Raw genomic sequence first — 16,252 nt, forward strand, 5'->3', positions numbered from 1 at the left:
ACAGGGTGGAAGGAGGGGAAATGGAGGAAAAGGGAGGGGGGAAGGAGGAGGGGCAGCTGATCTCTCTAGTCTGGTGTAGTGGTTAAGTGCGCGGACTCTAATCTGGGAGGACTGGGTTCGATTCCCCCACTCCGCCACTTGCCCCTGCTGGATGACTTTGGGCAAGCCATAGTTCTGATAAGAGCTGTTCTTGAAAAAGAGCAGTTTCTGTCAGAGCTCCAATCTCCTCCTCCTCCTCCTCCTCTTCTTCTTCTTCTAATATGTTGTTCACTGCCCTGAGGCCAACACACAGGAGAGGTCAATAAACAAACAAACAACCATCACTGTCGTCAACCGTACGCTCGGTGGAACATCTTGGTCTTACAGGCCAGGCCACGGGGGTCCGGCCATAGGGGGTGGGGTGGTCTCCAGGTGATGGGCAGTCAGTTTAGATTTCACTCCAAGGATGCCCCACCCCCATCACTTTCTCCAGCATCCAACATATCTATAAGTTATTTTCCTGTCAGGAAGGAATTAAGTGTGGTGCTTGAGGGCCCCATCACTGGGGGGGAGAGACCTTCTTCCAGCCCTGATTCTGGCTTGCCCAGCCGTTTCTCACTATTATCCGGAGTGCTGTGTGTAGTGAAGAGAGGCGTGTGTCTACCTAAGGACAGAGGAGAGGGAAGAAAAGGCGAGGAAGGCTCGAAATAGTCGACGAGAAGCCTGCAGGGCGGGAGAAGGAGGGGAAGAAATTGTTAAGAAAAGCACGAAGGAAGAGGTGAGTTTTGAGACGCCTTTTGTGAAATGGGAGATGAGTCAGTCTAGACATGCGGAGGAATGACAATTCTGTTCCACAATGGAGGTGCAGTGCTTCCTGATACTGAGTCAGACTGTTTCTGCGTCTCGCCAGTGTGGTGTAGCGTTAGAGTGTCTGAGCAGCACTTGGGAGACTCAAGTTCAAATCCCACCCCCGCCACAAAGCTCACCTTGGATCAGTTTAACTGACTCACAGGGTCATTGTAATAATACAGTGAGGTTTGAAGAGCCCAGTATGTCGCCCTGCCCTCAGCTCCTTGGAGGAAGGGCAGGGTAAAAACGTGACAGGTAGATGGGTAGGTGTCGTGGTCTCTGTCATGTTACGGGGCAAGAACTGTGCACAGTGCGCTCAATATTTCTTTAACAAAAATCGTGAAGTTATGAATATGAAAGTACAAAAGTAATAATAATACATTCAAGTTATAGATTCAGGTACATAAAGGTAGACGGTGACAACAACGGGACGGTAGTCTCCGGAATGCAGTGCCATTTCGACAGATGTCTTCTTCTAACCAATAGTTTGATAATGTATGAAAAGTTGCACTTCAATGGAAAAGCTCCCCGATTCACATGGAGTTTGATAACAGTTTCACCTATTACCTTGCACAAATAATGGAGGAGAACATCTCTCAGACAGATTAAACAAAACAACGGCCCACAGACTGGAAATGGTCAATTTACATTCCAGTTCTGAAAAAAGGAGATGTCAAAGACTACAGCAACTATTGGATCATTGCAATAATTTCTCTGGCAAGTAAAGCGATACTCAGAATCTTACAACAAAGACTGTTACCATATATGGAACGAGAAATGCCAGATGTTCAAGCTGGAATTAGACAAGGAAGAGGCACTGGAGATCATATTGTTACAGGATCCAGATGACTCCTCCCCACTGCTACTGGATGTCTCTGATTCCGCCCTCTCCACCACCTTGGTGTCCCACCTCTCAGGGCAGCAGGGGCCTCAGACACCTGAATGGGGGAAGGGGGGTTGCGTCACCACCCCTGCTGACCAGTGTTCCCTCTAAGCTGAGTTAGTGTGAGCTAGCTCATGGTTTTTTAGCCTCTGGCTCCCACATTTTTGCTTTGGCTCCAGAGCAAACTAATTTATGCAGTAGCCAAATCACTCACTCAGAACTTTATTGCCAGTAGCTCACAAAGTAGTGTTTTTGCTCACCACACCTTAGAGGGAACATTGCTGCTGACCCGCTCCTTATGGCTGGCTGGCTTTCTGATTCTCTCTGGGGGGTAGCCTTATCCAGTCCAGGTTGACATCCATGGCCCCCTGTTGCTGCCCTGCTTTTATTCCTCCTTCCCTCTTTCCCAGTGTTTCCTGCGCTTCCTCCTCCCTCCCTGCCTCCCAGCCCCGCCCCCCTACATAATTGAAGATGCTGGCCCTCGGGAGGGGCTGCTACTCCTTCTGGGTTGAGGCTGGGTGCTGCCGGGTGGCTCTGTTCAGGCCACTGGGCCCGGGTGTGTAGGTGGGCCTGCGCGTCAGGCCGTTGCGGCACAGGCGGGCGTGCTCCTGATGGCTCTGTTGCAGCCGCCGCCCGGGGAGAGCACATGGGCTGGCGGCAGCATCCTCCCAGCCAAGCTGGTCGTCTTCGGCAACTCGCCCTTGGCCTCCTCGGGGCCCCAGGTAAGCGGCAGAGGACAAAATGGGGGGGGTCACTGCAGGCGGCATGGGGGATCCTACTGGCGGCGTGGGGGTGCCGGGTGTCCCGACCGTGGGACACGTATTGCAAATTTATGTTGGTTACTGGAGCATACAAGAGAATTTCAGTGGAAAATCATCTTGTGTTTCATAGATTACAGCAAAGCTTTTGACTGTGTGAATCATGAAAGCTATGGTTGGTTATAAAGGAAATGGGAGTGCCACAGCATCTGATTGTTTTGATACACAACCTATACTCCGGACAAGAGGCCACTGTTCGGACAGAACATGGAGAAACAGCATGGTTTCCAGTTGACAAAGGTGTCAGACAAGAATGCATTTTATCTCCCTATCTCTTCAATCTGTATGCTGAATGCTAAGGATGCTAAGGATGCTGAATGCTGTATGCTAAGGAAGACTGGATTAGATTTAGATGAAGGCGGAGTGAAAATTGGTGGAAGGAACAGTTTGAGATACTTAGATGACACCACATTACTGGCTGAAAATAGTGAAGACTTGAAATGTCTGCTGATTGTAGGTTAAAGCAGAAAGTGCCAAAGTAGAATTACAGCTGAACATAAGAAGACAAAAGTAATGACTATTGGAGAATTACACAACCTTAAGGTTGACAATGAAGAAACTGAAATTGTTCAGTGTTTTCTATTCCTTGACTCCATCATCAACCAAAAGGGAGACCGCACCCAAGAAATCAGAAGTAGATTGAGACTTGGCAGCCATGAAGGGGCTAGGAAAGATCCTTAAGTGTAAGGATTTGTCACTGGCAACCAAGATCAAGTTAATTCATGCCATTGTATTCCCCATTACTATGTATGGTTGTGAAAGTTGGACAATGAAGAAAGCTGACAGGAAGAAAGTGGATTTATTTGAAATGGGGTGTTGGAGGATAGTTTTACAGATACCGTGGACCACCCAAAAGACAAAATAACTTAAAAAAAAATATTGTGAGGCATTGTGTGTGGAAGAGCCAGGAGATCCCAGAGGCTTGTTTGGCTGCCTGAAGCTGTAGCTCTTTTTTGGCACCACTAGGTGGCGAGCTATGCTTATTTTTAGGCTGCTGTGACTTGCCCAAGGTCAGCCAGCCGGCTTCAAGTGGGGAAGACAAATAAGTGGATCTTAGATCAAATCGAGCTTGAACTGTTCCTAGAAACTAAAATGACTAAACTGAGGCTATTGTACTTTGGTCACATTACGAGAAGGCAAGAGTCCCTGGAAAATACAATAATGCCAGGCGAAGTTGAAAGCAGTAGGACAAGAGGAAGACCCAGCATGGGGTGGATTGACTCAATGAAGGAAGCCTTGACTCTCAGTTTGCAAGACCAGAGCCAGGCTGTTGACGATAGGATGTTTTTGGAGGGTCACCATAAGTCGGAAGTGACTTGATGGCACTGAACACTCTCCCTCTCCCAGGTTGCCCAAAGCCAGCCTCACTACACTATTGCTCTGTAGTGCACCAAGCAGCCAGGTGGTGGTGGGGAGGGGGTCAGGACTTGTGCAGACTCTCTCTAGTTAAAGGTAAAGGTAAAGGTTCCCCTTGCTCGAAAGCCAATCGAGTCCGACTCTAGGGTTGCGGTGCTCATCTCTGTTTCCAAGCTGAAGAGCCAGCGCTGTCCGAAGACGTTTCCGTGGTCATGTGGCCGGCATGACTAAACACCAAGGCCCACGGAACGCTGTTACCTTCCCACCGAAGTGGTCCCTATTTATCTACTTGCAATTTCTTGCTTTCGAACTGCTAGGTTGGCAGGAGCTGGAACTAGAGACGGGAGCTCACTCCGTCATGCACACTCGGGTCTCGAACTGCTGAACTACCGACCTTCCACAGCCTGCAGTTCAGCGTCTTAACCACTTGAGCCACCGCAGCTCTCTAGTTAGGCGAACTTTATTTCTACAAGGCACAGACTTGGGGTATTGTAAAGGATAGGATCTAAGTACACTAATAAAACAAAACAAAAAGACAGTTGCTACAACTCGCTAGGTACTCAAGCCTATGTTACATCTGATCTTTGGCACCCGCAGGATGCCCCCTTCCCTGGTGCATTTGCCACCTCTCTTTTGCATCACCTCCTCTGTCCTCCTTCAAGGGAGAAAACACACACTCCAGAGAGTTTCCAAAGGAGGAGCCCCCAAACAAAGGAACGGCTCTCCTTTTCAGACCCCACCCCATGTGTGCTCCCAGTGTCTCAGCCCATCTGGGTGCTAAGCAATGCGCCCTCTAAGCTGTGGAGTCTTGTGAGCAAAATTTCTACTTTGCGAGCAACTGGCATTAAAATTGTGAGCGAGCGATTTAGCTCCTGCATAAGTTAGTTTGCTCTGGAGCCATCCTTCCTGAGCTAAGACAAAAAGGTGTGAGCCGGAGTCTAAAAAACTGTGAGCTAGCTCACACTAACTCAGTTTAGAGGGAACACTGGTGCTAAGCCTTAGGACTTCGGCCACCAAACCTGGACGCTCCAATGAAGAGGCGTTAACATGTCAAAGGACTAGAGTGTTATTCCGCCCTGTTGGTAAAGGATGCTCTGAATCCTGCAAAGAGCACCTCCTCTCCTCCTTCCTAGCCACCGAGAGGCCTGGGCTCCCTTCCGTCACCAGTCAAGGCATCTCTTGCCCCCCTCCTGCTCCTCAGCGCATCACACTAGCTGAAGCCTGTCTGTTGAGTGGCAACTTCCTCTCCCCTTGAGGTCTCAGGAAGAGAGAGGCATTTCCCACTCCCCTCTACCAGGAGACCTCGTGTGGGGTGGCATGATCGAGGTTTATAAGATTATGCATGGGAAAGAGCGGGTAGAGAAAGAGGTACTTTTCTCCCTTTCTCACAATACAAGAGCTCGTGGGCACTCCATGAAACTGCTGAGCGGTCGGGTTAGAACGACTAAAAGGAAGTCCTTCTTCACCCAAAGAGTGATTAACGCATGGAATTCACTGCCACAGGAAGTGGTGGGCGCTACAAGCATGGACGGCTTCAAAAGGGAATTAGATAAGCATATGGAGCAGAGGTCCATCAGTGGCTATTAGCCACAAGGTATAAGATAGGGGCTCTGGGGCAAGCGATGCTCTGTCTTCTTGGTGCTTGAGAGGGTCAACAGTGGGAGGGCTTCTAATGTCCTGGCCCCACTGGTGGACCTCCTGATGGCACCTGGTATTTCTGGCCACTGTGTGATACAGAGTGTTGGACTGGTTGGGCCTTTGGCCTGATCCAACATTGGCGTCTCTTATGTTCTTATGTTCTTATGATTCGAGTTTTAGATGAGCATCTGGGAGTCTCAGGTTCAAATCTCCACTCCGTCATGAAGACTTATGGGTGACCTTGAGCCAGTCGCACACTCTCAGCCTAACCTACCTCGCAGAGCTGTTGTGAGGCTGAGATGGGGGGGGGAAGTGGGAAGTGGGCGTGCCTTCCTGAGAAAGCATGCAAAGTAAGCGCTCGTTCTCTGCCCTATAGTGCCTGACTAGTAACGTTTAATCCAGTTATGTTGTATTTATCCTTGACGTAAGTCGCCCTGAGCCCTAATTGCAGGGAAGGGCGACCGATAAATCGAATGTAATAAATAAATTTGTTGTTGTTGTTCAGTCGCACAGTCGAGTCTGACTCTTCGCGACCCCATGGACCAGATCACGCCAGGCTTTCCGGTCCTCCGCTGTCCTCTGAAGTTGGCTCAATTTCATGAATGAATAAGTAAATAAATAAATCCAAATCAGTCCCATACCATGCCCATCTGGCTCATTATTATTTCCCCTCACTCCTGAAAAATTCAGGCTGAGGTATTTCCTGACCCTGTTACTTCAGGAGCCTTTGAATGGATGGTCCCAGGAATTGAATCCGGGGCCTTCCGTATCTGAAAAACATGACGTACTCTCCTGCTCTACACCATACACACATGAACACACACACACACACACAATCTGTCCTGTATTGAATCAGGCCCTCGATCCGTCAACGTCAGTCTTGTCTACTCAGACTGGCTCTCTAGGGTCTCAGGTAGAGGTCTTTCACATCACTTGCTGCTTGGTCCTTTTTTAACTGAAGAGGCCGGGGATTGAACCCGGGGCCCGCTGCATGCAAAGCAGAGGCTTTCCCCCGAGCCACAGCCCCCTCCACAGAGCCTAGAAACAGAGCCCTGGGTCTACCAGGGCTCTTTTTGTAGAAAAAGCCCAGCAGGAACTTATTAGCATAATAGGGCACACCCAACAGCAGGAACTCATTAGCCTATTAGGCCACACCCCTGACTGCACCACTCATTAGCATATTAGGCCACACCCCCATGTTACCAGAAGTGTGGTCATTCAGCCACACCCACCTTTTGCTTCTTATTCTGTTTACCTTGTTTGTGGTCAAAACCCAGGGCTTTTTTTGTAGCAGGAACTCCTTTGCATGTTAGGCCACACACCCCTAATGTAGCCAGTCCTAATGAGTTCCTGCTGGGCGTGGCCAACTCGGGAGTCAGCCGGAACTCCGTTCCTGTGCGTTCCTGCCCAAAAATAGCCCTGCTAGGAGCTATTCCAAGAAGGCATCTTCTATGGGCTGTCTGAGTATGACTGTTCTGTTTTTTCTTTCCAGAAATTCCAGGGTGGAGGGATTCCTAGAATGCGCTGGGGGTTGGGGAGTGAGGGGATTGAATTTTTTTGGGGGGGGGGATCGGGTTTCCAGATTATGCATCCGTGCATATATTAGCACACTTTACCGTCTTGTCATGCTGAGCCTGGTAATAAATGTCAGGTCGTTATCACTGTCATTATCAATTACGCACGTATTGGGGGAAAGCAGGGGACCCAAGTGACGGTTTGTTTCCAGCGGAGCTAACGATGTGGCGGAGCCTCGTCAGTGCTGGACACGTGCAGCAAATGCAGAATATGACTCTGTTTAGTGGGGTGCTGCACCCAGGTTTATCTGGGGGATCTGGCTGACAGTGAGCCCTCGAAAGGGCTTCCCGGAATGGCCCCAGAATCCTTTGCTGCCGGAGGCCAAGCAATCTGTGGGCCACCCCCCCAAAAAAGGGAGACTGGGAGGCCCGGGTGTCAGGGCCTCAAGGTGAAGAACCCCGATCCTTGCATGTATTTACACCTCTCCCCCTCTCCTGCTGGCCTTGCTTTGTCAGCAGGGCTATGTGCATATTGTGTTCCCATAGGAGTTCCAGGGGCCTGGAATGTAGTCTTGAGCATGCAGTCCAACACCCCTGAAAATCTCCTCGGTCACCTACAAAGTACTGGTAAACTTCTGGTCCTTATGGTGTTGAAGGTATACTGAAAAGCAGGCAAGCGATGGTGGCTGAAATATCAGAAGGGTGGCTGATTTAAGACCTAGGTCCTTTTTGTGGTGGTGTTTCCCTGGAAAACTTTGTAATTATGGATGTTAGGAAAGCTCCTGAGGCAGTGTGGTGTAATGGTTAAGAGCGGCGGACTCTAATCTGGAGAACTGGGTTTGATTCCCCACTCCTCCTCCACATGAAGGATGCTGGGTGACCTTGGGCCAGTCACAGTTCTCTCGGAGCTGATCCCTCAAGGGCAGTTCTCTCAGAGCTCTCTCAGCCCCACCTACCTCACAGGGAGTCTGTTGTGGGGAGGGGAAGGGAAAGGAGATCGTAAGCCGCTCTGAGACTCCAAGTGAAGGGCGGGGTATAAATCCAGTCGTCTCCCCCCCTTCCTCCTCCTTCCCCCCAACTCTCCTGGCCTTCGGCAAACTATGCAAAACTAAACTATTCTTGAGGCTTTTCTGTGCGGGTAAGAGGGCTGCAGTGTTACAAACTTGTTTGGATACGTGATTGAGACTGCTGTCTATGCTGTTGCATATAGGTTGTTGCTAAGTAGGATCCTGTTATGTCATTTCTGTGCTGCGTAATGTGTCATGTTAATACTTGTGCTGTGCTTCAGCTCTTTCTGCTGGTTCCAGACTTCTAAAATCTTAATGCCCTGGGTGCCGAATATCCTGTTTCATTGAACGTTCTGACTCACTATGTGTAATCTGCCTTGAGTCCCTGTGAGAAAGGTGGATTATAAATAATATAAACGAATTAATATTATTTGGGGCGGCAAGGAACCTGGCTGATTAAAATGCACCTCCTTACAGGAGCTTCCCTGCATGAAGAAAACAAGAGTGTCAGGGTTACCCGCAACTGTTTCTTTTTGTCATCTAGATTTCTATACGCAGGGTTTTTATTGGGAGCAGGGTAAAGCTGCATCCACTCACCTCTGCAGTCTCAAGTGGTGGAACCCAGATATATGTTTCCTGCTTCAGGAAGAACTAGGCTAAAGCCTTTTGGTGGTGGTGGGAGGGGAACAATGCTCCCTCTAAGCGGTGGAGTCGTGTGAGCAAAAATTCTACATTGTGAGCTACCGGCATTAAAGTTGTGAGCCGGGCGATTTTGGCTACTGCATAAAATTAGTTTGCTCTGGAGCCCTCCTTCCTGAGCTAAAGACAAAAAATGTGAGCTGGAGGCTAAAAAAACTTTGAGCTAGCTCACACTAACTCATCTTAGAGGGAACACTGGGGAGGGGAGTCAGTGTTGCAGTGCTTTCCTCTTCGCCAGGGCTAGCAAACCATCAAGTTATTGAAGAACAAATGTGGGGCGGAATACATTATACAAATGGAACCCAGTTAATCTAGCGATCAGAATTAAAATAGTCTGGGTGCAGGATTTTAATTTTCTTCTAGCAGGGGACACCCAGCCCTGTCTGGAAGCTCAAAGTCGGGACTCCGCCCTCCCCAGGTCATCCAGCAGTGCTGGGCAAACGGCGTCAAGATGTTGGGATCTGCTGCAGGGAGCAGCAGGAGGGGGGCCTGGGATCCACAGGATCCTCTCTTGCTGTCACGGGGGGGGGGTGAGCCATCCTGGCTATGTATCGGCTTGACCTGAGGCTCCCTTTGAGCGGGCCGTTTTTCTCACTCCGCCTAGCCTACCTCTCAAGGTTGTTGCAAAGATGAAATGGGAGGGGGAGAATTGTGAGCTCCTTGGAGGAAGGACAGAATAGAAAAGTGCTTTTTTTTTTTTTTTTAAGAAACCCTGAAACATTCCATGGGCAGAGACGGGTTTTAAGGTTCTGGCATGAACGCAGATGAAGCTGCCTTAGACTGCATCATGTCCTTGGTCCATCGAGGGTAGTCTTTTCTAGGGCAAGGGGCAGTGGCTCTCCAGAGTCTCAAGCAGAGGCCTTTCACGTCACCTACTGCCTGGCCCTTTTGACCAGAGAGGCCAGGGAGCGAACCTGGGACTGCCTGCCTGCAAAGCAGAGGCTCTTCCACTGAGTCACGGGCCACGGCCCCTCCTCTGGGAACCTGCCTTCCCAGGGTGACAATTGCATCCTGTGACCTGGAAGGAATATACCTGCAGGGCCTTTGCCTGGGTGTCCAGAGCGGTCCCCCTGCCACGTTCCAGGCTGCTCCTCGGCTGCTGTCTTTGGCCCAGCTTTGCCGCTTGTCTTCTGTGCGTGAATCAATTTATGGCTTCCCCGTTTGCAGATGGGGGGGGAGGAAGTGCGCCCGCCCGCTCGCCCTGCTGTGCAAATGAGTGGCTTGGTTCAAATATTTGCAATTAGTCGAAGAACATGCCTAAGCCTTCCCAGTTCTGAGATTCAGATTTCAGCCCGTTTCCCCCTCCATCACAATTAACAGATTTGCATTCCAGTCACACCAAGCTGCATTTTGTGTGGGGTGATCTGCAGCTGAGCTCCCAGTCCCTCCCCGCCCCCCTCCAAGTGTCTGGAGGGCTGCTGACTTGATCAAGGAAGCAGCGGGTGGGTGTGGGTGGGTGTGTGGGGTGACCCTTCCCTGCGCCCTTGTGCCTGCCCCCATTGCCCCAAATTGCTATTTGCTCTGCAGAGGAGAAATAAACTGGGGTGGGGGGGCAATGCTCCCTCGAAGTTGTGGAGTCTGGTGAGCAAAAATTCTCCTTTGTGAGCTACTGGCATCAAAGTTGTGAGTCAGCGATTGGGCTGCTGCATAAATTAGTTTGTTCTTGAGACATCCTTCCTGAACTAAAGACGAAAATGTGTGAGCCGGAGGGTAAAAAACTGTGAGCTAGCTCACACTAACGCAGCTTAGAGGGAACACTGGTGGGGGGGTGGAATCTGGTTCACGCCTGTCTTCTCTCTTCTCCACATCATAGGCAAGTAGCAACTGAGAAGGGGGTTGATTTAAATAAGCAAACAACATGAAAGCAAGTTAAATGCTTCCCCAAGGCCTTGTTGTTCATGCCAAAAACCCCCCCCCCATCGCATTGAGTTGAAACCAGCAAAACAACGAAGCAGTCTCAGATCTCTTGGTGTTGCGTTGCGTCCGGCCTACAGACAGGATGGTTCCATATTTGGATACTGAATTCCGTTCACAGAGTTTTGTGTAATGCAAAACAATATTTTTAATGTAGCGCCTGCACTCACCTCTTGGGCCTATTTGCGTGCTCTCATTTTGTAGAATTCAGGTTTTGGCAGTCAGTGGGAGCAGGCCCGTAGTTGGGGGGGGGGCTGACAGGGGCCGCGCCCCCTCACAGATATACACCGCCCTCTCTGTCCGCGGCGTTGTTCTATGAACAGTGGCGTGGATGGGGCAGCTGTCGCAGGAGGCAAAGATGAAACTGGAGCGGGAGGCGGCGGGGAGGCACGGCAGGCAGTCGAGGCCTGCACACCAGAAGGGAGCACGGTTGGAGCTGCCTGAAGACTTGGATGGAGAAAGGGAGGAAAAGCCTGGATGGCAGCAAGAGCGGCATGGTGATGTTTTGTGGTGGCAGTTGCTGCGGCAAGCTGGGATCTCTCTCCTGAGGGTCAGGAGCAGCCCAGTCTGGGTGGTGGGGGAAGGCCTCTCAGGGTTGCCTCACATGGAAGAAGAAGAAGCCACTCCACAGCCGCTCCTGAGAGAAGCCAAGAGGAAGGCGGAGGAGGAGGAGCTGCCGCTGCCGCCGCCCAGTGTCCAGCAGCAGCCATCATCGTGAGCGCTGCTTCTTCTTGTTCTCATCCTTTCTTTTCCAAAGCACCACACCTTTCCCACACCACCATTTTTCAGCAGTCCCATCCTTGGGAGGGGGCCTTACCTGGGGGAGGTGGGGTTGAGAGGCTTTCCCTGTCCTCACAGGAATGGGCTGAGGGAGAGATTGGGTCCCTCACCCGTAAATCTGGTTAGGTACATTAAGAAGGGAAAGGAGATTGTAAACCGCTCTGAGACACCTTTGGGTAGAGAAGGGTGGGGTATAAATCCAATCTCTTCTTCTTCCTTCCTTCCTTCCCCTCACCCCCAAACCCTGTTACTTCCATTAATCCCCCCCCAATCCCCTGTGAGCTCCCATAAATCTACTCTTCATCCCCCACCGGCAGGTTTAGCCACAGTGCTAAACTGCCCCCTATTTCCCGCCCCCCTGAAAAATTCTGGCTACAGGGCTGAGTGGGAGGGGGGAGAGGCAAACAGCTCCCCAGGCCCCCATCTTTCCAGCCACCATGCGAGAGGAGGAGGCCGGTCGGTTGTGAGGGACTGCAGAGTCTAGTGTTCTGCGCTACCGGGGGGGGGGGGGGCGCCGCGCCATCCATCCCTGGGCCGAGCTGGGCGAAGCACTTCAGCCGCAGATGACCTCGGCCCGAGCAACTGGTAGAGTCCACTGCCCTGGCAACCGCTTAGGTCATTTCCAGGCACTGACAGGTCCTGCCACCATTTAACAATAGGGTGTTGTTGTTTTTTGCTTTATCTCCTCCTCTCCAGTGATCAGTATCAGAAACGGCCTGCGTTGGACTGCATGCAACATCTTCTTTATCCGAAAACTGAGAAACAGGCCGAGGAGCTTCTCTGTTGCCTTTTTGACTACCTGACCTCAGATAGCATCCATCAGATCGAAACCCACGATTCCTCCTAGCCCGGATCTGCCTGCCCCTGTTACTACGTTTGTTTGTTTTTAATCTCGGGTTAATAGGTCTCCAGTTGAGACTTTGAGAAAGCGTGAGCAAGCAAGGTGAGAGAGTTTCATTAATAAAATTACAAATTTTTAAAGCTTAAAAAAAAAAAAATCTTTCCAGCCACCAGAATCGCTTTTGAGAGATTCTACCAGGTACGGGCCCTGTGCTTGCAAAAGACCCTCTGAAGCTGCACTCCTTGGGGGGACAGGGAATGGCGCGTTTCCTTGTTTAGTTCTCGGAGGCGATGACTCTTTCGCATTCTGAACTTGTATGAGGCTTGGCATAATGGAGTCTCTTGAGGGTGAGGAGACAGTGATACCTAATGAGGAACGATTAAGTCGCTTTCCATCTGTGGGCTGCCTGGGATGTGCCCAACATATGCTCCCACCTTGCTATCCTAGCCGCCCTCGTTTGCCAACGGAACCCGCCCGAGACGAGCATCCGTGGGTATCCTCCTCCGTCCCCCTCTTTGCCTCAAAGGGGAGAAGGGACCAAGATTCGGGACATGGAGGTGGCCGGCTTTGGACTAGCACCAGCTTTGGGCTGGTGGCTTTTCTGCAGTACCGGCCTGCTTTCTGTTGCATTCTCCGAGAGACAGTAGCGGCGCAGGGACGAGGAAAGCACATTCGCCACGGCACAATGAGCGGGCAGCACTACAAGCTGGTTATTTATCAACTGTTTACAGCAAAGTTTTGTTCCTTGTCACTTTCCGCCGCGTCGCTTCTCCCCCGATCTAGGTGATGACAGTCGTAGCAGCAATCAAAATGATTCATATTTTTATTAGCGCTGCTACAGCTGACGTCACCTAGGTTGGAAGAGGGAGGAACAAGCCATGAGCCAGGGGAGCAGCCGTGGCTCAGTGGTGGAGCACCTGTTTGGCATGCAGAAGGTCCCAGGTTCAATCCCCCGCATCCCCAAAATCATAGGTGATATGAAAGACCCGGTGTAGTGATGTGAAAGTTTGGTGTGGTGGTTAAGTGTCCGGACTCTAATCTGGGAGAACCGGGTTTGATTCCCCACTCCTCCACTTGCAGCTGGTGGATGACCTTGGGCAAGCCATAATTCTGTCAGAGCTGTTCTTGAAAAAAGAGCAGTTTCTGTCAAGAGCTCTCTCAGCCCCACCTACCTCACAGGGTGTCTGTTGTGGGGAGGGGGAAGGGAAAGGAGTTTGTAAGCCACTCTGAGACTCTGAGTGAAGGGCGGGGTATAAATCCAATCTCTTCTTCTACTGGAAATCCCAGAGAGCGGCTGCCAGTCTGAGCAGGCAATACTGATCATGACAGACCGATGATCTGATTCATTATAAGGCAGCATCATGTGTGTTTCAGAGTTTCAGAGCAGCTTACAATCTCCTTTCCCTTCCCCTCCCCACATGTGATGATGTTCAAATAGGCAACACATGCTAAAATCTCCACGTGCAAGGTGGGCAACCCATGCTTTGAACTGTATTAGTACAGTGTAGTAGTAGTAGTAGAAGAAGAAGAGGAGGAGGAGGAGGAGATTGGATTTATACCCGCCCTTCACTCAGAGTTTCAGAGCAGCTTCCAATCTCCTTTCCCTTCCCCTCCCCACCCCAGAACAGACACCGTGTGAGGTTGGTGGGGCTGAGAGAGCTCTGACAGAAACTGCCCTTGAGGGAACAGCTCTTGAGAGAACTTGTGACTGGCCCAAGGTCACACCAGCAGCTGCACGTGGAGGCGTGGGGAATCAAACCCGGTTCTCCCAGATTAGAGTCCACGCTCCTAACCACTACACTGGTCTGCCTCTCCGAGGAGTTGATTGGTGCAGATTTGAGCACGTGGCTTTGGGTCTCAGGTCTGCCCCATCACCCAAGACCTGTCCCAGCAGAAGCTGTTCAGGGACGGCTGTGATTTCATCTTCCCTCTTCTCCTTTGCAGCTCCTTTATCCTCCCCTCTCCCCAGCTTACCCCGGGAAACAGCATGTGAACAACCCTCTGACATTCGTCCTCCAGATTACAATTTGGGGAGTAATGAGTAATGTAATGAGAAAGCACGTGCCTTAATTTCCTGCCGAGTAAGAGTGGAGAGAAGGGGTCACGGCCCCGAGAGCTCGCAGAACACGCCGGCTCGATGACGGAGGCCGTCTCAGTCTGCTGCGCTGCGGCTCTGGGGCCTGAGGTTTGCGAGTGGTTAACGGGGGTCCAGCCGTCTCTGCGGAGGCGCACTGCTAATGGCCTTTGAAGCTCAGAGCTGCCCGTCCTCTTCCAGGACCCACATTGCATATAAATAGCTTCGCTTGCTTGTTGCGAGGGACGTCGGGAGGGAGGGCAGCTTTAATATTTCACCGCTTGAATAACGTTTGGGAGCGGAGAGGTGTCTCGAGTTCCCGGCGAACCGAGGGGAAGCACGCAGGCCTTGATGGAGAGACTGGGCTGTGGCGACCCCTGGGGAGTGGCGATTTTGCTCAAGGGGACCGCTGGGCAAGGGTGACGCCGACAGCGCATGCCAAATCTGTTTCCTGCATGGCCTCAGCTATCCCGTCATCTTCCTAGGTGCCTTGTGCTGCACCAGTTGCTTCTGCAAGAGTTCTGAGCACAGGACATGAGTCTTTAGCCAGTCTTCTTTGCTGTCATATTCCCTGGGACGGCTTCGAAGAAATTAGTGGGAATTGGTGCTATCCTCGGAAAAGACAAAATTCCCTAACCTGTAGCCGAGCCCGACCGTCCAAGTCTGTTTTAGCCTCCGGGATGTCAAAAACGTTTTGTGTTGAGTAAGGGCAGTTGTTTAAACACTCCGTTTGTTCCAATTTGTGCTTGTTATAAATAAGTCATCGCTGGAGACCAAGACCGAGATAATTCATACTATGGCAATTCCCCATTACTGTGTATGGATGTAAAAGCTGGACCATGAAGAAAGCTGACAGGAAGAAAGTGGATTCCTTGGAAATCTGGTGTTGGAGGAGAGTTCTGTGGCTACTGTGAACCACCAAAAAGACAAAGAAGTGGGGTTCCAGATCAAATCAAACCTGACCTCCCTGAAAGCTAAAATGACTAAACTGAGGCTATCACGCTTTGATCACATCGTGAGAGGACAAGAGTCACTGGAAAAGACAATAATGCTGGGGAAAGTTGAAAGCATTGGGAAAAGAGGAAGGCCCAACATGAAGCGCATTGACTCAAGAGCCAGTTTGGTGTAGTGGTTAAGTGCGAAGAACTGGGTTTGATTCCCCACTCCTCCACTTGCACCTGGCTGGATGACCTTGGGCAAGCCATAATTCTGTCAGAGCTGTTCTCTCAAGAGCAGTCCTTGAAAGAGCTCTCTCAGCCCCACCTACTTCACAGGGTGTCTGTTGTGGGGAGGGGAAGGGAAAGGAGTTTGTAAGCCGCTCTGAGACTGAGTGAAGGGCGAGATATAAATCAAATCTCCTCCTCCTCCTTCTTCATAGAATCATAGAGTTGGAAGGGGCCCTACAGGCCGTCTAGTCCAACCCCCTGCTCAATGCAGGATCAGCCTAGAGCATCCCTGACAAGTGTTTCTCCAGCCACTGCTTGAAGACTGCCAGTGAAGGGGAGCTCACCACCTCCTTAGGCAGCCCATTCCACTCTTGCACAACTCTTTTTACAGTAAGTTTTCCTAACATCCGGCCAGTACCTTCCCGCCCTTAATTTCAACCCATTCTTGCGAGTCCTGTCCTCTGCTGCCAACAGAAACAGCTCCCTACCCTCCTCTAAGCGACAACCCTTCAAATGCTTCAAGAGAGCATCATGCCCCCTCCTCAGCCTCCTCTTCTCCAGACTGAACGTTCCCAAGTCCCTCAGCCTTTCCTCCTAATGCTTGGTCTCCAGGCCCTTGATCCTCCTCGTCGCTCTCCTCTGCACCCGACTCAATTAAGAAAGCCACGATTCTTCAGTTTGCAAGACCTGAGCCAGACTGTTAATGATAGGACATTTTGGAGAACAATAATTCA

General features: G+C 50.9%; 1 protein-coding gene across 1 annotated transcript in view; it reads left to right on the forward strand.

Moving 5' to 3' along the window:
* The window catches only part of LOC107111878 (pyruvate carboxylase, mitochondrial-like), a gene marked incomplete at its 3' end in the record, with an annotated part of 231,226 nt that overhangs the window by 53,493 nt on the left and 161,481 nt on the right, over window positions 1-16,252 (forward strand). The gene's annotated exons all lie outside the window — the stretch shown is intronic.

This window comes from Gekko japonicus, unplaced genomic scaffold (assembly GCF_001447785.1).
Source record: "Gekko japonicus isolate JY-2015 unplaced genomic scaffold, Gekko_japonicus_V1.1 scaffold1633, whole genome shotgun sequence".
In the NCBI taxonomy this organism is placed as follows: domain Eukaryota; kingdom Metazoa; phylum Chordata; class Lepidosauria; order Squamata; family Gekkonidae; genus Gekko; species Gekko japonicus.